Raw genomic sequence first — 21,768 nt, forward strand, 5'->3', positions numbered from 1 at the left:
TTGGACCTGAGCCCTAATAAAACTCAGAGCTTAACCTGTCTACACTATGTATGCGTGTCTTCTTTTGAGTAGCATGCGGGTCCAACGGCACAATGGGTTGCCACGTTCAGTGATATGTATTTATAATAGCTAACCAAACCAGATCATTATAAATGTAATTTTTATGATAGTTTAAAAAATGTTCAGCATCCAGTCACCCAAATAAATAAATGAACCAATCAGCCTGACAGAACCAGAGAAGCATTATTTGTAAATAGTCATGAAATGCTGCTAATTCAGCAGGTGAATTAAAAATCTTCATGCAATTTGTCACTGAACAATTCACATTCCATGATTCTTCAGATTTATTTGTTTCCAATCTATATTATTCTTGGATTGAAGCTGGCTATTTGAGATCCCTCAGGTAAGCCAAAGTTTACTAACACCAGGACAGATGTGCTTAATTGTTGATTTTTTAAAATTGATCTTTTATATGGTTATGATGTCCATCTCCATTATTTCAGGCATATCATCTTCTTCAGTCTCCGCCATCTTGTTCCCAAACTCCTCATTTGGATAACTCTCGACAATATCTCTTTTCCTACTCTTTTGATCATACTCTGGTTCTTCTTACAGACAGACAACACCACCAGTCAATGCACTTGATAGGCTCAAATATATTTTATCAAAACTTTTCAGTAATGGGAATTCTGAATCCAGTGGTTTTGTTTTCAAGCTACAAGCTCCTCACCAATACTGTTTCCATCCTTCCAATCAACACAGTCTCAGTTAGTAGCCTTGATGCTTCCATTCTTGAACTTAGTTTAAAAAGACAGAAGCCAACCACATTGAAACACTGCCCTCAACTCTCAACTCCCTCAAACTATCCATACTTGGTCTTGCACCATACAAATAAATCCTAGTCATTTACTACTTCAGTGCTCGGAGTTGAAGAAGAAATTATTTATATTGCCCACAAAGGTTCCCTGCAAAGTGATATCAATGCTCAAAGTACCATATTTTTATGCATATAACACACGTTATATGCTTATTTTAAAAACCAGGCACCCCTGCGCATTATATACATGTGCGTGCTCTACGAGAATATTGCTGAAAGAATGCACACAATTAATAGTGGGCATTGGAAAGTTGAACCGGCAATTTATAGCAGGCTTGGGAATATAATAGCGGCATTGAAAGAACACACACATTTTATAATGGCCATGGGAAATATGTGCAGGCAATTTATAGTGAGCTTGGGAATATTATAGCGAGCATGAGAATCTAACAGCGGCAATGATAGAACACGCACAATTTATAGCAGTCGTGGGAAAGACGCAATTAATATTGACCATGGGAATATTATAGTGACCAGGAGAAGATAATAGCAGCAATGAAAGAATGTGCACAATTTATAATGGCTGTGGGAAATTTTGATCTTGGGAATATCTTTTTGTATCGAATGCCATGGTATTCCTATAAACAGGACATTCTGGCTAGGGCACTGCACCTTATCAATGTTAATTGCCCAGTCCTGTCCCTGAGGGAGAAGATTGACAAATCAAGTGCCTCTGATCTGAGATAATATTAGAATTAAAATCTCCTGCTTAACTCTGAAACCTGTCTTTGATCTATTGAATTGATTCATCTTCAAAGCTTGTTAAGGTGTTTCAGGATATCATCTATATAATGGGCGATTGACACTTCTGGGAGAAGTTGATTGGTTGTTAGTTATGGGAGATTAACATGTGCATTATATGATTGAAAATATGGCATATTAGGAGAATGGGTAGGTATTTTTGGATCATGGTGTAATTTACATGTACAAACAAAAAAATGTAGAGTAAGGCTCCCAAAAATTGCAGGGATTCACTGAAGGGTAATTCCCCTTATGGACACTTCTGCGGCATCTTGATGTCACAAGGATAATCTTTAGTCAGGTGTTGTTCTTCTGTTGTTTTATTAATTTCACTGGACAATGAATTTATTTTGCTTCCTGGATATTTTTGGGTGTATTTTATGGATTTTGGGCGGTTGATCATGAAAATCTCCTTAATAATTTCCTAAGATATGTTTTTTTTCAGATATATCCTATTTTTGTGATTTTTTGTGTCATATTTTAAGTCTACATCATGCATAGAAACCATGAACTGCAACATGTTATTGAAAATCCATTTTCTTCTTTCGTACTTGGACTTTATTGGTGCAGTCAGTGATGAACATGGTGAAAGATTTGACCATCTCATTGCCACCAAGGAAAAGCAGTATCAGGGCAACTGGAATCCTTCAATGCTGGACACTGACATGAGAGGCATCAGATACTGAGTACAAATGAAAATCAGCGGAAAAACATTTTTAGATCAGTTGAACCAATGCGATGTGTCAGCATCAATGATGCGATTAAATGAACGAGATTCAATAAAAGTTAATGCGTTGCTTCTCCAACTTCCTACGTGATACAGAAAATCTGAAATTAGCTTTGTGTTCATCTATTATAAACCCCAATTTTGTTTCAGGAAGCAAACCTTTTGAAAACATTTGTTGACCAGTGTTTTTTGATCTTCCTGCTTTACAGTATTTCTTCTGGCAACTTAATTTTGCAGGCCCACTTCCAGAAATGGTGTGGTGTAAATTTTTGTTTGTCCACTTGAGTTATGTGAGGCGAGGTTAGGTGAGGTGTGCACAAGTATGAGCCTTTGGTATGATTGACGATCATTTTTATTTCTGTGATTGCCTGGTACCAGTTCCAAGCCTAATGAGGACGAAAATCACACCAGAAACAGTTAAGGTGCTCTGTGACTGTTGACACCTTTTTTGGACGGAACTCTCGAGCCCAGCCATTCTCAATTTTTTTTTTGGCTCTAGCCCCCCCTTGGGATATGGCTCAAAGTTTATGGACCCCCTTCCCTGTGAAGCAGTCAGATTTAGTTGGTTTCTCCATACTTCTCTCATACCGATTACATTAAATTAAAAAAAAAATAATATTTCAGTCAGTGCCCCCCTTCAGTGTTCTGCTTGCCTCGGGGGGGGGGGGGGGGGTCAGGGGAGTGGGTTGTATGGCCCCCATTGAGAATAGCTGCAAACCCATAGATTTATTGCTTGAACAATGAAAGATAAACAAAAGGAGAGAAATCCAGATGGATCTTGCCCATTAATGCATCTTTTATACTTTTTCATACGTTTATACTTTTAGATATGATCTATTAAATAATAACATAAATAATATCCTTCCAAATTGAAGGTTATTTTCCTTAGCTGCTCAATGGTTTCCAACCTTTTTCTTTCCACTAACATACCACTTTAAGTATTCCCTATGCCATAGGTGTTCTGTGATTAGTAAGGGAGTGCTTAAGGTGTTATGTGGGTGGAAAGAAAAAGGTTGAAAACCACTGTTTAAATCATCCCTAATTGACTCATTATGTGCACAGTTTTAGAACTCTAAAGGAAATGGTCCAATGACAATTTTTCTCAAGCAAAATATTTCAGTAACAATTGGGTCAAGAGCAGGGATGCTCAACCTTGCCTTCCCACCCACATCCCACCTTAAGCAGCCCCTTACTAATCACAGAGCACCGATGGCATAGGGGTTACTTAAATTGGAATGTGAGTGAAAGAAAGGTTGAGAACTACTGTTTAGCAGATCATAATCTCTCTTTTGCTTCTCTTTCTCTGACTGGAAGATGCACTTCAGGCAATTTCTGCCGATGGCGAATCTCTCTGCCTTATGGCAGATGAAAGCAAATGTCATGTAATATTGCACTGTCTTTATTACATGACAATAAAGGAATATTGAATAATCTACATCTCACGCATCTGAGTGTTGAACCTGTATTTTTAAAACATGACCAAAATAAGTGGTAAGTTTTAAGATAGTTCTAAAGATATGTAGTAAATTGTAAGGTTGTCCCAAAGTTGCTTAAATTACAAATGTAATGGCTCAGATAATAACTTTACAAAAGTGTTTTATAATCAATTTGAATCTATTAAGATTTGCATAAACTTTAAAAACTTTTTTTTGTCTTTGAAGAGAAATATGTTTTCTCTCAGGCTTCTGCTTGTTAACTCCTGAGTTAAAAACCATCTTGTTTCTAAACAGTCTGATTTGTAAACAAAAATTCATTGGAATGCCCTTCAGGCCTGATGAGAGGGAAATGTGTGAAACTAGCAGTAAATTGAGATGAAACTCAAGTTTCCAAATTGTTCTTTACATTTTCAGTCTTCTACCTCATTAAGAGTTCAAAAAAATAGTGCAATAAAATCGAAGAGTTCAGATTCCCAGTTCAGCTACACAATAAAACTGCCTATTACTAAACAGCTTTAGCTTGCTGAAGTCTGCGTTAGAAGTACAGAATTAAAATTTGATGCAACTGCTGTGAATGGTGCAGCTTTGACTGCTGGGAGAAAAATAAATGCCTGGAGTAACACCATGTGCTCCTGGGGTGTTCCCGGCCTGTGTGTTACCTGAGATGGAAGGAAATGTTTACTGCTCTCAGGAGGGACAGAAGAGGAAGTTCATTCATTCCAAAGTCACCTTCACTAATTCAACAATTTAAGACCAAGGAAAGGCCAGACAGTGCCTTGAGGGGGTTGGAAAAAGTAAAAAATATTGTTACATTCCATAAATTAAAAAAAATCATTTTATTGAAAATATATAACCGGTCAGGCAACATCTGTGGAGAGAAATATGCCCCTTTATTTCTTCCACTCCAGTCCAATCTGAGCTCTGTCCTTGACCTCTTATGCTATTCCTATGAAGAGCAAATGTAAGCTTAAGGAACAGTACAGTGAAACCCCTGGTATCCGATACCTATGGGGACTGGTAGATGCTAGATAAGTGAATTGCCTGGTTTGCCTGAAATTGTGTGTTGCAAAATGATTGGTGAACTTCTGTATTTTCTTCTAATTTATTTTCCGTGATTTTTCTTGCCGGTTGCTTGAGGCTGCTGGTTGCTTGAATTGCAGATAAACAGGAGGTTTATTGTACTTCTGACCAGGGGAACTGCAGCCTTTCAGTCTCAACAATTGGTTGGTGGGGGTCCTTGAGAATAGAGGCTGCTTTCTTAAGACACCTCTTGTCAAGGTCCTCGATGGAGTAATTACTTGGGCTCGTGATGTTGCATGCCACATGAGCAACCCTCTGCAGTTTTTTCTTGCCCTGAGCATTGGCATCTCCCTATTAAACAGAGATGCAACCAGCCAGAATGCTTGTACCTTCTTGTGATCTCATATGTTTGCTTTGGGTGCTGCTGTTCCCAAGGACCTACGGCATGGAAATATGCCAACAATTCAGAGGTGAGCAGTAGAATCCCAGAATAGTTCATAGAAAAGTGAGGATGGATTACAGGCAAAAGTAGTGGGAAAATAGAATTGTTGCTTCTTTAATCTTGTTGGATGTACTGACATACAGTGAAATGCACTCAATGAGTCAAATGGACTTCTTTTATGTTGTATGGAAATATGACAATTTCAATTGGTTCATTAATGTTCCTGTGGGGAAAAAAAGGTACATTTTGTGACATGAAGTTATTATTATTGCTGTCAATGGTTCAAAGTTGCTGGAGGTCAGCAAATTTTCCAGGCTTATATTTTTTGCAGTTTGATCTGGTGTGGGCTGCGTTTTATGAGTGCAAGTCTTGGCTGGAAAAAAAAACTTTTTCAAAAGGTCAATGAAGTGACGAAGAGCTCAGATGACACAGAGTGAGCTGGCAAAAATGAAGCTCGAGCAATTGAAGTGGTGAAATGTGGTATTTCTTTTGCAATACTGCAGTCTGCTCCCATTTTAGCTATTCAAATTGAGGTGTGATGGGAAAAAAATGGGCATTAAAAATGCAGGAATACTCAGGGAGGTTTGTTTGCAATCAGCAGGACACCAGTGTTAAACTTAACTCCCACTCTCGCAATAAAGTATGATGTGTGAACAAAAGCATATGCTTAACTTTGTTTGCATCTGAAGTTTCAAACCTTTTCCAAATTTTATTGTTTAAAACCCAGTGGAGTACTTTAATGATCAGTTAAGCTGTTTAAAGTGCAATATTGCTGGATTTTGGTTCTTGAACAACCTGCATAATAATGGCTTAGACCTGATAGAATAATCTTTTACTCCACTAGTCGCCAGCTGCTATTGTTGGGCATCATGAGTCAAATGTGTCCCAACAAGAGTGAGAGACAATTATTTGTGTGTGGTGTGAAAGAAGTGAAGGGATTAGTTTTTTAATGTCCAATGAATTTAGGATTTAAATGTGTATGGAAAGGTATGGGGCTGAATTTTGTTGCCTGTGTCTTAACAGAGATGCCAGCATTTAATCTAAATCTCAACCTGTCCTAGAGTCAGGGTCGGCGTCATGGGGGGGGGGGGGGGGGCATTTGTGGGTCATTCCCCCCAAACATGAGTTATTGTGATGCCCCCACAACCACCTGGTCTGATGCCCCCCAAAAAATCAGTGCCCCTCCCCCTGCCAGGGTTACCCTAATGCCCTCTGATTAGATTTGTTCTGATGCCGACTCTGCATGGAGTTTCAGACGTGATGCGACTTATGGATAGATTTGGGGCCAAAAATAATCTGTTGGAGGAGCACCAAAGGGAGCAAAAGAATAGTCAACACTTTGGATCTGAATCCTTTATCATATCTGAGAGTGCACAAAGGAGATAACTGGCGTAATGGGGACCGACAGGGTGGGAGGTATTAGACAGGAGCCAGTAGGTGGTTAGTGAAACAAGAAAGGGTGAAGGAAGCCAGATGGAGTGGTGGAGGCCACTGATTGGCATGTGCAAGGCAAAGGGAGGAGAAAGGCAAGAAAAAGAGGGCGCTTGGTGGAAGAAGGTGAGTTGAACAGGGTGAAGTTGGAGATAACAAGATAGAAGGTGGTGTGTAAACAAAGGCTTTCATTGGTGGAATCTGATAAATAGAGAAGGTCATAATGGTGCACTGAGGTGCATAAATGTCTGCGTCAGGTGCACTGAGATGCAGTTCCTTAAGGACCGAGTTGGGGATCTGGAGCTGCAGCTTGAGGACCTGCGGCTGGTAAGGGAGAGTGAGGAGTTAATAGATTCAACTTTCAGGGAGATCGTTACCCCAAGGCCAGATGTGTCAGGTAAGTGGGTAACTGTCAGGGGAGGGAAGAAAAATGCCTGGAAAATGGAGAGCACACGTGTGACTACCCCTCTCAGCAACAGGTATATTGTGTTGGATGCAGTTAAGGGAGATGACCTGACAGAAGCTGGCCGCAGTGACCAGGTCACTGGCACTGAGCCTGGCACGGTGGTACAAAAGGTAAGGAGGAATGCAGTGGTCATTGGGGAGTCCATTGTCGGAGGTACAGACAAGAGATTCTGTGAGCCAGATAGGTATACCCACATGGTTTGCGTCCCTGGTGCAAGGGTACGGGATATCTCAAATCGGGTCCAGAGTGTTCTAAAAGGAGAGGGCGAGCAGCCTGATGTCTTGGTACATGTGGGTACCAATGACATCGATAAAAAGAGGGAGGAGGTACTGAAAAAGGATTACAGTGAGCAAGGACAGAAGCTAAGAAACAGAACTGCCAGGGTGGTGATCTCTGGGTTGCTACCTGTGCAACTGAGGACAAAAATGGAAGGTTAAGACAAATGAAAGTGTGGCTGAGGGGCTGGTGTAAAATACAGGGTTTTGGCTTCTTGGACCATTGGGATCTCTTTTGGGGAAGGCATGACCTTTACAAGAAGGATGGGTTACACCTAAACCCAAAAGGGGTCAATATATTGGCAGCTAGGTTTGGTACAGCTGTCGGGTGCGGCTTAAACTAATTTGGCAGGGGGGTGGGAACCTGTATGATAGGGCAAAGGACAGGAAAGATAAAATAGGAAAAGTTAGGTTAGGCAGCAAAAGTAAAAAATCTGAAAGAGCAAGGAGGGTGAAAAAAGCAAATCTGAAGGCTTTATATCTTAATGCAAGAAGCATTCGGAACAAGGTAGATGAATTGGCTGTGGAAATTGAGACAAAAAAATATGATTTGATTGGGATTACAGAAATATGGCTGCAAGGTGGGCAAGCCTGGGAACAACATCCCGGGGTATACAATATTTAGGAGGGATCGGCAAGAAAGAAAAGGGGGTGGGTTAGCTTTGATGGTGAGAGAAGGGACCGACACGATTGACAGGAAGGATATTAACTCGGAAGATGCGGAATCTATATGGGTAGAACTGAGGATTAGCAAGGGCGGAAAACGTTAGTGGGGGTGGTATATAGGCCTCCAAATAGTAATGTAGAGGTGAGGGAAGGCATTAAAAGAGAAATTAGAGAAGCGTGCAATAAGGGAACAGCTGTCATCATGGGAGACTTTAATTTACATATAGATTGGACTAGCCAAATTAGTAAAAATACTGAGGAGGAGGAATTCCTTGAATGTTTACGGGATGGTTATCTAGACCAATATGTCGAGGAACCAACTCGGGAGCAGGCCATTTTAGACTGGGTATTATCTATTGAAAAGGGGCTAATAAGCAATCTTGTTGTATGAGGCCCTTTGGGTAGGAGCGATCACAATATAATCGAATTCTCATTCGACATGGAGAGTGAAGAAATTAAAACCGAGACTAAGGTCCTGAATTTAAATAAAGGGAATTATGATGGTATGAGACGGGAGTTGAGTAAGATTGATTGGATGGTGTTTATGGGGGGGGGGGGGGGGGGGTTGATGGTGGATAGACAATGGAAAGCCTTCACAGATCTAATGGAAGAACTGCAGAAATCGTTTATACCGGTTTGGCATAAAAATAAACCAAAAAAGTGACTCAACCGTAGATAACAAGGGAAATTAGAGACAGCATTAGGTCCAAAGAGAGAGCATATCAATTGGCCAAAAAAAGTACCAAATCCGAAGACTGGGAACAGTTCAAGATGCACCAAAGGAGGACAAAGGGATTAATCAAGAGGGCAAAAATAAATTACGAAAGTAAGCTTGCGGCAAATATAAAAACCAACTGCAAAAGCTTTTATAGATATGTCAAGAGGAAAAGATTGGTGAAATCCAGAGATCCAGACTAGGTCCCTTGCAGTCGGAATCAGGGGAATATATAATGGGGAATAAGGAAATGGCAGACCAATTAAATTCTTACTTTAGTTCTGTTTTTACAAGAGAGGATACAAATAACCTCCCAAGGATGTTGGGAAACATAGAGACTAATGCAAGGGAGGAACTGAAAGAAATCAGTATCTCTAAGGACATGGTCTTGGGGAAATTGAAGGGATTGAAGGCCAATCAATCCCAAGGGCCTGATAATCTACATCCTAGGGTACTTAAGGAAGTGGACATTCAGATAGCAGATGCTTTAATAATTATTTTCCAGAAGAACTCGATAGACTCAGGATCAGTACCCATGGATTAGAGGGTAGCTAATGTTACCCCACTATTTAAAAAGGGGGGTAGAGAAAAAGCGGGGAATTATAGGCCGGTGAGCCTTACATCAGTAGTGGGCAAAATGATGGAATCTATTATTAAGGATGTAATAGCGGAGCACATGACTAGCAGAGAAGGGATCGGACAGAGTCAACATGGATTTACAAAGGGTAAATCGTGCTTGACAAATCTATTGGAATTCTTTGAGATGGTGACAGGTAAAATAGATGGGGGAGAGCCAGTGGATGTGGTGTACCTGGACTTCCAAAAGGCCTTCGATAAGGTCCCACATAAACGACTGGCATGGAAAATCAAGGCTCATGGGATTGGGGGCAAGGTATTGATGTGGATTGAGAACTGGCTGGCAGATAGAAGACAGAGAGTTGGGATAAATGGCTCATTTTCTGAGTGGCAGGCGGTGACCAGTGGGGTGCCACAGGGATCTGTACTGGGACCCCAGCTGTTCACAATTTACATTAATGATCTGGATGAGAGGATTGGATGTAATATCTCCAAATTTGCAGACGACACTAAGCTAGGAGGGGTTGTGTGCACTGAAGAGGGGGTCAGGAAGCTCCAGTGTGATTTGGATAAATTGGGGGACTGGGCAGATACATGGCAAATGTACTACAATGTGGATAAATGTGAGGTTATCCACTTTGGTAATACAAACCGGAGGGCAGATTACTATTTGAATGGCAATAGATTGGGAAATGGGGAAGTGGAGAGAGACCTAGGGGTTCTTGTGCACCAGTCACTGAAGGCGAGCATGCAGGTACAGCAGGCGGTTAAAAAGGCAAATGGTATGTTGGCCTTCATATCAAGAGGGTTTGAGTATAGGAATAAGGATACCTTACTGCAGCTGTACAGAGCCTTGGTGAGACCACACCTGGAGTATTGTGTGCAGTTTTGGTCACCTTATCTGAGGAAGAATGTTCTTACAATGGAGGAAGTGCAGAGGCGATTCACCAGGCTGATACCTGGAATGGTAGGAATGACTTATGAGGAAAGATTGCGCAATTTGGGATTGTACTCGCTGGAGTTTAGAAGATTGAGAGGGGATCTCATAGAGACATATAAAATTCTGGCAGGACTGGACAGAATGGATGCAGATGGGATGTTTCCAATGGTGGGGGAGTCCAGAACCCAGGGCCATGGTTCGAGGATAATAGGCAGACCATTTAGGAATGAGATGAGGAGGCATTTCTTTACCCAGAGGGTGGTGAATCTGTGGAATTCATTGCCACAGAGGGCAGTAGAAGCAGGTTCATTGAATATATTTAAGAGGGAATTAGATATATTTTTTCAGTATAAGGGAATTTGGGGTTACGGAGAAAAGGCAGGGACGGGGTACTGAACTTTAAGATCAGCCATGATCTCATTGAATGGTGGAGCAGGCTCGAAGGGTCGAATGACCTACTCCTGCTCCTATCTTCTATGTTTCTATGGTGATAAAATAAAGGACAAATTGGATTAGATGGAACCGATTGGGGAGGTGGAAGGGTGGTGGGGGATATATGACAATAAACTCTCATACATGTACTCTGTACCAGTTGTTAATTGTTCCATTTCATGTACCATTCACAGTATTCAACCTTCAGCCTGCAGGACGTCCTTCACTTTCAATATCAGTACAACGCATATTGAAAGAAATCCACTCTCTGCGGGACAGTCTCTAACTCCATTAGTCAGCCGTCGTTATGCCAATGAACTGGGATACTCCATTTACCACTGCATTGACACTCTTTTTTTTCACACAGCCGCTGCATTCCAGGAAATTATCGCTATTTTCCTGTTCTGATATTTTACCTCCTCAACCCCCTAGTAAATTTCCCAGAATGCCTGCCGTTAACTCCGTGAACAACAGGCTAATGAATAGGACATATTGATGAGGTGCATTGCAAGTCCTGCCTCTTTAATTACTGCACTACCGACCGGTATGCTGTCTAAACCTGTGTCAGGAGATGGAAATTTTGAGTTTTGGTCATTCGTGCGTGAATGGCCAATGATGAGATGTCAGACATTCTTCAGACTGGTAAAATCGTGCAAATTCTATCTAAGAAACATCTCTGATGCTGCTGACCGGCTGGCATTTTATCTCCTGAAATTCTGGCTTCTATTGCACTCACACTTGGTTCAAAGCACTTTTAATTTAAATGACCTTCTCATGAAAAACAAACAACCTTCCTTTCACAGCATGTCATGATGTGATTACAGGAAGTGTGCTTTGTGCTACGCTGACTTCTAGCAACTTTGTAATTAAAATATCAGCAAGTCAAAATAATTTGTCAACTCCAGTAAACAAGACCTCTTTTTCCACCCACTTATTGACATGAAAAATCAAGCTGTGCATTTCTGTCTAAATGTGGTAAGTTTTATGACTTCATGATATCTTAACGTAGAAAACCAAGTGAAAATTAAATTATGAACTAACATTCCAGTTACATTCATGTATATATTGAACATCTGAAGGCTTTCTCAGTGGGTAATATAATTGTTATCAAGAGCTGTGAGTGTAATGCCCAGTAAGATGGAGGGGCACTTCAGAGATGACATTATGTTGCAAACTGGCAAAGCTGATTCACCGGTTCTTGGTGTAGAATTTAGTGCTCAGCTGTAGGCTTAAATTGTTATGTCTCTCCAACCTGGATGGCATTAACATCGACTTCTCCGGTTTCTGCCAGACCACTCCCTGTTCCTCCTCTCTTCCCTATCCCTCTTGCCTCCTTTCCTCCAGCTCTCCACCCCTTCCCGCTCCATTCGCAGAGTCATCTCCCCTCCCCATTTGCTGTTGTGCCCTAACCCCCCCCCCACATTGCCTTTGGACTAGTGCTCCCCCTCTACCATTTTGTTCAGGTGCTGGTCTACATTTTGCTCATACCTTGATGAAGGGCTCAGGCCCAAAACATTGGTTAAATGTCTTTATCTTTGCTCTATACAGTGTACTCTCTGACCTGCTGAGTTTCTCCAGCATTGTGTTTTCATTTCAGTCACAGTGGCTGCAGACTTTCGTGTTTCACATTTCTCACAAAGGAATATTTTATATAAAATAGGGCATGATTGAGAGAGCGACCTGACTTCAGGTCATTTGGAAAATCAGTGAATTTAAAACCACATCAAAATTATAGGTAGAGTTGTACTTTCATCCTTAAAGCTGGGACTATTTGATAGAAAATCATGCCACAAATGTTTTTTTCCCCAAAAGACTACGGAAACCAATATCCATTCAAGCAGGGTGGCACAGTGGTTTGCACAATGCAGTTATAGCATCAGAGGACCGGGGTTAAAATCCCGAACTGAGAAGTTTGTACGCTCTCCCCGTGTCTTCAGGGGTTTTCTCCGGATGCTCCGGTTCCCAACCACCGTTCAAAATGTACCAGGGATTGTAGGTCAAGTGGGCAACACAGGCTTGTGGGCTGTTACTGTGCTTGTAGGTCTAAATTTTTAAAATTTTAAGCATTAAAGCAGAACTTACCATGTCAGGCAACATTTGTGGAGAAGAAAACAGTTAATATCTAAGAACATCAGAACTGTGAATGTTTCTTTTCAATTGCTGCCTTCCCCTGAACCAACCGCTGCTAAATTAGGACAACAAAACTATGTGATGATCCCTTCCATTCATCAAAGACATTCAAACAAAACTCTATATTATTAATCCAATTTTATTACCCAAAGTGTTAATATCGACCACTTTGATTTCCAAAAATAAATCCACTCCCCAGTCCATCGGGTTCTCTGGTTTCTTTCATTTCCTTTTTCTGAAGAGGAGGTTGGGAATAAATCTGTTTGGTGCCACATTGTGTTCAAGCGCAAGTTCAAGAATTAATCTGGCAGTAAGTCAATGAGAGAAATTGAAAAATGTAATGAATATAATTAAATCTCAGGTGAATTAAACTTTTAATGTTGTACCAACGTAAGTCTAAGATACTGAATATATCTTCAGTAGATCATCAAAGAGTGATAAGACTCTCCAGACACAACAACCTAATTATTAATTCCGACAAATTCAAAACTGAAGTGCAGAAAGTTTGCAATTATTGTTGATCTCCTGTGACGGTTCTCCCATAATGATTTCTGCTAATGAGTTCCATGTTTTTTTGTATTTTCTTGTGAATCATAATTCAAACTGGGTTCATAATTTTTATTCATTCAAAACAATTATATTTGTGCCTGAGATAATTTTTGACAAAAATCCAAGGTACATGGTTTTATTTCAGTCTCACCATCCACATAATACAGCTCAATTTCCTCGTGCAAGTGTTAAATGAAAGTGAGTTTCCATGGAAACACGGTGCTTTTGGTGCCAGACTGAAGAAAGGACTGTGTTTTGACAGAAATCAAAGGTAGGTGATCAATTTGATGGTAATACTAATTCTTTGCACTTCCGAACAATAATCTTTACCACTTTACAGCTAAACAATGTGACTTGCACTTGCACTTACAGTTAAAAAATATAATTTTAAATATTATCTGATATATAGCGGTTAGCACAATACCATGACCCAGGTTTGAATCCACCGTTCTCTATAAAGAGTTTGTACATCCTACCCGTGACGTGCGTGAGTTTTCTTCGGGTGCTCTGGTTTCCTCTCACCCTCCAAAAATATATGGGATTGGTAGGTTATTTGGATGGAATTGGGCGGCATGGGCTTCATTGGCCAGAAGGGCCTTCTTGTACTGTTAAAATTACAAAATTAAATAAAAATAAATATTTTCTGTTCAATAAATAACAATCACTGTAGTCAAAGCCTAAGCACGTGGTCAATTTATCATTGAGATGCGGCAATAGAAATGATTTTTAGCATTATTTATCACATAAATGAGTTGCTAAATTGCACTGAAAATAGGGGTCGGGCTCATGGTGGGAGAGTGGTGATGGAAGTGTGTCAGGTGAGAAAATAAATTGCAGGGAACAATCTGCCAGCACTGGCATCTTTAATGCACTGCTCAGAGAAGATAACAGCAATAATATAAAAAGGAAAAACACGATGTTGGAGAAACTCAGCAGGTCAAACAGTGCCCTTTATATAGCAATGATAAGTTTCGGGCTTCAGTCCTTCATCAGCAAGAATACCTGGTTATTCTGCTTGAACTGAATGAAAGGCATGCTTCAGTACCCTGATAATATTTTATCAAAAAAAAATAGGGGATGATGGCATTGAAGGCAAGTCTTACATGCTCACCCGATTTGCAATTGGAAATGCTCAGGTGAATTTCTGACACAGGACAAATGACCCAGAACCCTCACACAATTGTAATTCACCCAGGAAAACAAAATTTATCTTTTATGTGCATAGTGTTGACAGTAAACAACACTGCAATATTGAATTTAAAGGCTAAGATATTTCTGCCCATGGTTAGTATTCCCGACTAAAATTAAGGAAGAAAGAAAAATAATTCCATTCATGGGTGTTAAATGGTTGTTACCATGAATGCACCATTAAGCTGTTGTTGCCACCTTGTGGCCTTCCAAAAATAATATTATCCTTTGAACAAGATGGTTTTTCACCCTTTAAAATTTTAAATGTGACTCATCGTGACAATTAAAACATTGGATTATTGTTTAAATAGCACAGTTGCTTGACTTATCAAAATTTGACAGGGCAGAATGTCTCATTTCAATGGAATTATCAGAGCAGTTGGTTTAAGTGTAGAATCTAATCTTTGCACAGGTTGTCTAATTTGAATGGGCAATCACCAACTGGATGGCATTAACATCGACCTCCGTTTTCTGCTGACCTTCTTGTTCTCCCTTTCTTCCCCACCCCTCTGTCTTCTTTCTTCCAGTTCTCCATCCCCTTCCCCCTCCCCTTGTTTGCTGGTGTGCCCTCTCTCCCTTATCCATCCATTGCCTCCTTCTTGTGCGACTGTGTTCCTCCCCATGGCCCGCAACGCCTGCCAACCATTTTGTTCAGGTGACTGCCTACATTTTGCTCATTCCTCGATGAAGGGCTCAGGCCTGAAACGTTGGCTACATGAAGTACATTGTTTGACCTGCTGAGTTACTCCAGCATTGTGTTTTTACTTCAACCATGGTGTCTGGAGACTTTTGTGTTTTACTCCTGACTTGAATTGTCCTGACTTGAATTGTTGCACACTCTCTGGAGGCAAAAATCAGACAGGTTGGATTTTAACATGATTTTTATGCAATTGAAAATTATGCAAACCTATAAGAGGCCTGTGTACTTTTCTAAGGATAAGTAACATCAAGATTAACCTGACAAACTCCCAAAAAATGAGAAACGAATTCAGCTTTTGCAAGGGATAAATAATTGAATTAAGTTGACCATTTCTTCCTATATTTGCTCAGTGATTTCATTTGCCTCAATTAAGACCCTGGTGGGGCACTAAATTCTGAGGGGATTTAGGTGGACAAAATCAGTGAAGGTAACTGATTCTTTTACCTATGATGTTTCTTTTGTACAACGCTTTCCTGATTTGCTACCTTCCTCTGCCATCAGTTTTCAATCTCTGCCAAGGTGAAGACAGTAAAACCACCAGTATCTAGCACCGAAGGGGATTGTTAGATGCCGGATAAGTGAATTTTCCAGTTGCTTGGGATTGCATGTTGTGTGATTAGTGAACTGACTGCTAGGGGACGCAAATTTTAAAGCTTTGTATTTTTTTACATATTTATTTTTGCACAATTTTTTTGGCTGGTTGCTTGAATTCTGGATAATGGGGATTTAACACACTCACACTCAACTACCTGACCTGCAAATTCTTTGCCCATTACTTATGCATTACAGTTCATTGGCCATATCTCAGTACATCTATCAAAATAGATACAGATAAAGTTCAGTTTGTTTCACTGAACACTTTATCAGTAAAGACTTTCACTCTGTCTCAGCATTGATTCAATATTTCACTGCAACTCCTGAGCAATATCACAAGTCAGTTTTATTCCTCAGAAGAGCATTTCCATTTTTCACCACCCACAATCTATCATTCCTGCGTCAACGCTCAATCTAACAGCACAATATGTTAACCTCTAACAGTAGTTTGATGTCAGTAACCTTGGTCAATCACATTTGATTATCTAAACCACTACAGCATTAAATAAATTGTTCATTATTTACTAGAGAAAAGATTTAGTTGTTTTCACTCAGTTTAAAAATACTGCAAAACATCACAAATAAACATTAGACATAAGTCTATTAAACAACAAACAGAACAGCAGCTTCCCACTTTTGTATAAAAGAATTGATAATTAATGAAGAGTTGTCGTAATCCAATCAATAAACTTCTCTTGCTCTGATATAAAATGGTTCAGTTGAGACAAGGATGCTTTATGCAAGTGTTGCCAAATTCCATTAATGATCTAGAAGTGTAAGTGCCTATTCGCACTTCCCTTTAACATGATGGAGTGTTGAGGCCAGCTTCATAGGAGCTCTATATCTGCAAATATCCCTTGCATTTGAAGCTCTAACAGTTTCATTGACTTTACCTCAGAGGTATATGGATAGTTTGTAAGTTTTGGGGAAATGATATGGGGGGGAAAAATGTTAATTGGGTGATTTTTTTTGGTAAAGAATCAAATTCCTGATTTTTTTCGCCACCCACTAACGACTGATTAGCTAGTTCACATTTCCTTTCTTGGAAAGGGAAACAAGGATTTTTTTGGCCTCCATGTCTCATGAATATATTTCAATTTGTGGAGAATTATTCCTTAATTTGGTTGCCTGCAGTAAACATTTCCGCCTTATCATAGCATGTCATCCATAATCTTTACCAAACGGGTCAACAGGTGTAATCTCAGTGCAGTACGCTGCATCGTTGCCCGAGCAGAGCAGGAGGGTTGAAACAAAGCAGACGACAAATGTCATAAATGACATTCACTATTTTAACCCCATCAATTATGCAATACTGAAACAATGTTCAGTGGTAAAGATGAACTTTCAAGCCTCATGAACTCTTTGGCATCCATCGAGTCTGCTCCACCATTCAAATCATGGCTGGTGGACTGTTCCTTCCCCTGCCTCCTCCATAACACAACACCCTTACTAATCATGTGCTTAACAACCTCTACTTTAAATATACCAAATGACTCGGACTTCATAGCTGTCTGTGGCAAAGAATTCTGCAGATTCATTGTCCTCTGGCTGAAGAAACTTCTCATTTCTGTCCTTTCATTCTGTTCCTCAGAACTCCCACGATTGGAAATACTTGTATCTTCTCCAAGTCAACTCTATTTAGCCCTTTGAATACTCAGTATATTTTAAAGAGACACAACCCCCCAATCTAAACTCCAGCAAGTATGGCCTGAGAGTTATCAAATGCTCCTCATATGTTAAACCTCTCATCCACAGCATCATTCTTGTAAATCTCTTCCGAATTCTCTCTAAAGCCAGTACACTCTTCCTCAACTGTGGGGACCAGAATTGCCTGCAATACTCCAAATGTGGTCCAACCAATGACTTTTTAAGCCTTGCCATTACATCCTTTCTATTAGCCGTCTTGAAATGAATGCTAAGGTTGCATTTGCCTTCCTTGCTACCAAGTTAACCTTGAAGGAATCCTACGCGATCTTGTAAGTCTTTTTGGACCTCCACTTTCTGAATTATTTATTCCTTCTATCAAAGAGCATGACCGTACACATCTGCAACTTCCTCGCCCAACCTACTCAATCCCTCTACAGATGCCCTAGTTCCTCAATACCACCCACCCTCCACCCATTTACATATACAGTAATCCGCAAACTTAGCCACAAAGCTATCAATTCATCATCAAAATCTTTACATGCAATGTGAGAAATAGCAGACCCAACATCAACTCCTTCAGAACACAACTGGTCACCAGCAAAATGCCCCCTTTATTCCCATTCTATGCCTTCTGGCAGTCAGCCAATCTTCCATCCATTCTAGTATCTTTCTTGTAATACCATACACCCCTATCTTGTTTAGCAGCCTCATTTATGGCACCAGGTTAAAGGCCTGTGTTGCTCTTTACTTCCTCAAACAATGTCCGGTATGATCTCCCCTGAAGGAAACCATGCTGACTTTGGCCTATTTTATCTTGTGCTTTCAAGTACCCTGAAACCTCAACCTTGATAATGGACTCTAGAATCTTGCTAAGTTAGGCTAACCAGTCAAAAATTTCCTATCTTTGCACAAAACTTTGCTCCTCTAAGCACCAAAATTCTTAATTGCTGCAGCCAAACAGATACCTTAAAACAATGACATGCATACATACAGCACGGTAATTCTTTCTTTCAGCCCATGAGCCTCAAATTACATGCAATTGACTTACACCTCTGGCATGTTTTGAAGGGTGGGAGGAAACTGGAGCCCCTGGGAAAACCCTTGCAGACATGGGAAGAATGCACAAACTCCTTACAGACAGCATGGGATTAAAACCCTGGTCTCGATCTCTGGTGCTATGGCAGTGGTGCACTAACCTCGAGCTAACCGTGCTGCTATAATGGCAAAAGTTACATTAAATAAACACAAAAGCAAATAAATATTCAGTTACTATAGAGTGCAAAAAAAGTAGCATTGCAATGTTGCTCTTATGATGTCGGAGCTGACCATGATGGGTGCAACAAGGGGAAGTTCAAGAGCATGAAACCCATTGGGAAAAAAACAGTTCTTCAACCTAGAAGTGCTGGTCTTCAGGGCTCTGTACCTTCTTTTGCCCAGGGTGATGAGAGTCCTTGATGATGCTGGCTGCCTTCTTTAGGCAGAGCCTCACATGGACATCTTCAATAGCTTGGAGGTCAGAGCCTATCATGAGCCTGGTAATGTTTGCTGCCCTCTGCAGCCTTCTGCATTCCTGGGAACATGAATTACCAAACCAAACTGTGATGCAACTGGTATACTATCCAGAGTGCACTTGAGGAAGTTTGTTGGAGTATTTAATGACATGTCAATTCTCCTTAGAAATTCAAATTGTTAGTGTTGCTTCTTCATGGCTGCTTCAATGTGCTGGCTCAAGGAGACGTCTTCTGATAAGTTACCTTCCGGAAACTTGTCCATTCCACCTCCATCCCAACAATGTGAACAAGTACGTGCTCCTTCAAGTGAACAATATGCAAGGTTTCCAAATGTGTCAGTGATGTAAATGCTTTGTTTAGCTGAGGACCTTGTGATAGTGCAATGGGAGATGGATGGATTGAGTAATTGGGGAGGGGGGGGAGAAAAACATCAAATGGAGCTTAATATGGGAAAGCGCCTGTTGTGGAATAGGTGAATTAAAGTAGGTCCAGGCTCTTTATGAGCTAGGAGTTGATTTGCTCCATAACTCACCTCTCAAAGCATGTCATCATGATAGACCTAAGTTCCTATGGATAATAGTTGTTACGGCCCATCATCTTATTCTTCTTGGGGATCTCTGTCCACAGGAGTGTGAGATTATAAATGTTCTCCAAATCTCCAGCCAGTTGGGTTCACACCAATTTTTTTTTAAGGACCCAACCAGATACACTTTCTGGCCAAGATGCTTTTCAAGGATTCACCTTTCTGAACACGTCAGCCTCAGAGTATGGGAGCACAAAGTCACCAGGAGGGAAGGGGTTTGCAATGGTCTTCATTGTTTTCCGTTTCAAAGCGAGTGCAGGAGATATATAGCTTGTCTGGATAATGGTACTGCTTATTTAATCTCCCAAAATGTGATGGCGTTCAAGCACCTCCATGCCTGTCTAAGATTCCAGTTTGAGTATTCAATCATTTCAGATTCTGCTGAACATATTATATTGTAAATTCTATATTTCTAATGCTTTAATTGATACCACTAACCAAGATTGGAATGTATTATCTTTATATTTTAATTTCCTCTCAAATTAATGGTTAAAATTCTTTTAGTTTCAAGTTACTTGAGAGCAATATTAATAGCAGCCAGTAAATGACACACTGAGGAAATTTGATTTTCAAGATTTGTTCAACTCATTAAAAATATTCACAACTCCTGACCATGGAAGCATTTCAAATTATTTCAGATTTTCAGATTTCAGATCTATTGTCAGAGTACATACATGACATCACATACAACCCTGAGATTCTTTTTTTCCCCTGCAGGGGGGTGAAAAAACAACCACTAATTGGTAGTGCAAAAAAAACTGTACGCAGCACAAACATGTAAATAAATAATGAATGTAAACAAACTGACTGTGCAACACAGAGAGAATAAAACAAAAATCAATAAAGTGCACAAGTAAGAGTCCTTAAATGAGTCTTTTAATTGAATTTGTCATTGATGGTGGAAGGGTAGCAAGTCTAGTGGCATCTATACCCCTTTCCTGATTGGCAGCAGTGAGAACAGAGCGTGTTCTGGGTGGTGTAGGTCTTTGATGATTGCTGCTGCTCTCCAACAGCAGTGTTCCCCGTAGATGTACTCAATAGTGGGGAGGGTGGATACTGTATGATAAGAGTCCTGCGCTGTTGAGATGTATACATTTTGCTATTATTCTGCATTTATTATTTCCCCTGGAGCATTTTGGTTCCACCTGAACTGGGCAGTATCTGTCATTACCACTCATGAGGCTACATGGTCCTTCCAATGCAATATAAAACTGGAATATTTGCCAGTTATTTATTTACCTCGTCTCTTGACTGCTGCTCACCTGTAATTTGTAATCTTTGCAATAATCTTTGCTTGTCCTTAATCCCTATAATGTAATATAAATCCCCTAATATCCCATATAATGATTTCTGATTGCCACAATTTAACACTGGTTGACAACCCCAGATTCTTTTCTGGAGCCAGTGGTCAAATTCAACCTCTCCCCACCACCATTGACTCCCCCCCCACTCCCCACAGGTCCCTCACTCTACATGAAACCTGGTCCCGAATTATCCAAATGTAACCGTGGTCATTAATTCCTAATTTCCACCTGCCAACTACGCCCATCCTCCATCCAACCATGCATTTCAAAGTTTTGATTCCCACAATGTTCCTGTCCTAATACCTCCAATGCAAAACCAGTTCACCACATTATATTTAATGTGCTTTCAAACCCAACTGACTTATGTTAATATGTTCAACATTCCTTCAAAATTAAATGATACACCTTTATTTATCTTTGAATTACACATCGATGTAGACCTGTTTGAGATTTTGGTAAGCTTCAGATAAATACATCGCTAAATTGTTAGTATCATGTTTTTGAAACAATTTACACCCTTGGTATCTGGCACCTTTGGGGATTAGTAGATGCCGGATAAATGTATTTTCCAGTTGCATGAAACTTACTTTTACAATACCTAACTAATTCACCTACATTAAGAATAACAGTTTAAAATACAAAAATACTATACTGTATTAATACTGAACAAACTTCACTTGCATGAATTTCTAAACCAAAAGGATTTTACTTTATTTTCAGTCACATTCTTTAACCGTCGCTGCATCTGCAGGTTCCTCCCCCTCCATGGAGCCGCATGAAAGATGAATTATAATTAACGCCCACTCTCTCCCAAGTTT

The 21,768-nt window shown here is 40.2% G+C and overlaps 1 long non-coding RNA gene across 3 annotated transcripts in view; it reads right to left on the reverse strand.

Annotated features, from left to right (window-relative positions):
- Nucleotides 1–21,768, reverse strand: part of LOC138747247 (uncharacterized) — a 31,836-nt gene that overhangs the window by 3,022 nt on the left and 7,046 nt on the right. For 2 of the 3 annotated variants that reach the window (XR_011347390.1, XR_011347388.1), the window contains exons 3-4: nt 13,900–14,028; nt 12,998–13,178 (exon numbers count right to left, since the gene is read on the reverse strand). This is a non-coding gene — a long non-coding RNA (uncharacterized lncRNA). Of the gene's footprint in view, nt 1–12,997; nt 13,179–13,899; nt 14,029–21,768 lie in introns of those variants that run through there. The other variant, XR_011347389.1, reaches the window with a different exon arrangement.

The sequence above is a fragment of the Narcine bancroftii genome, chromosome 12, assembly GCF_036971445.1.
Source record: "Narcine bancroftii isolate sNarBan1 chromosome 12, sNarBan1.hap1, whole genome shotgun sequence".
NCBI lineage: Eukaryota > Metazoa > Chordata > Chondrichthyes > Torpediniformes > Narcinidae > Narcine > Narcine bancroftii.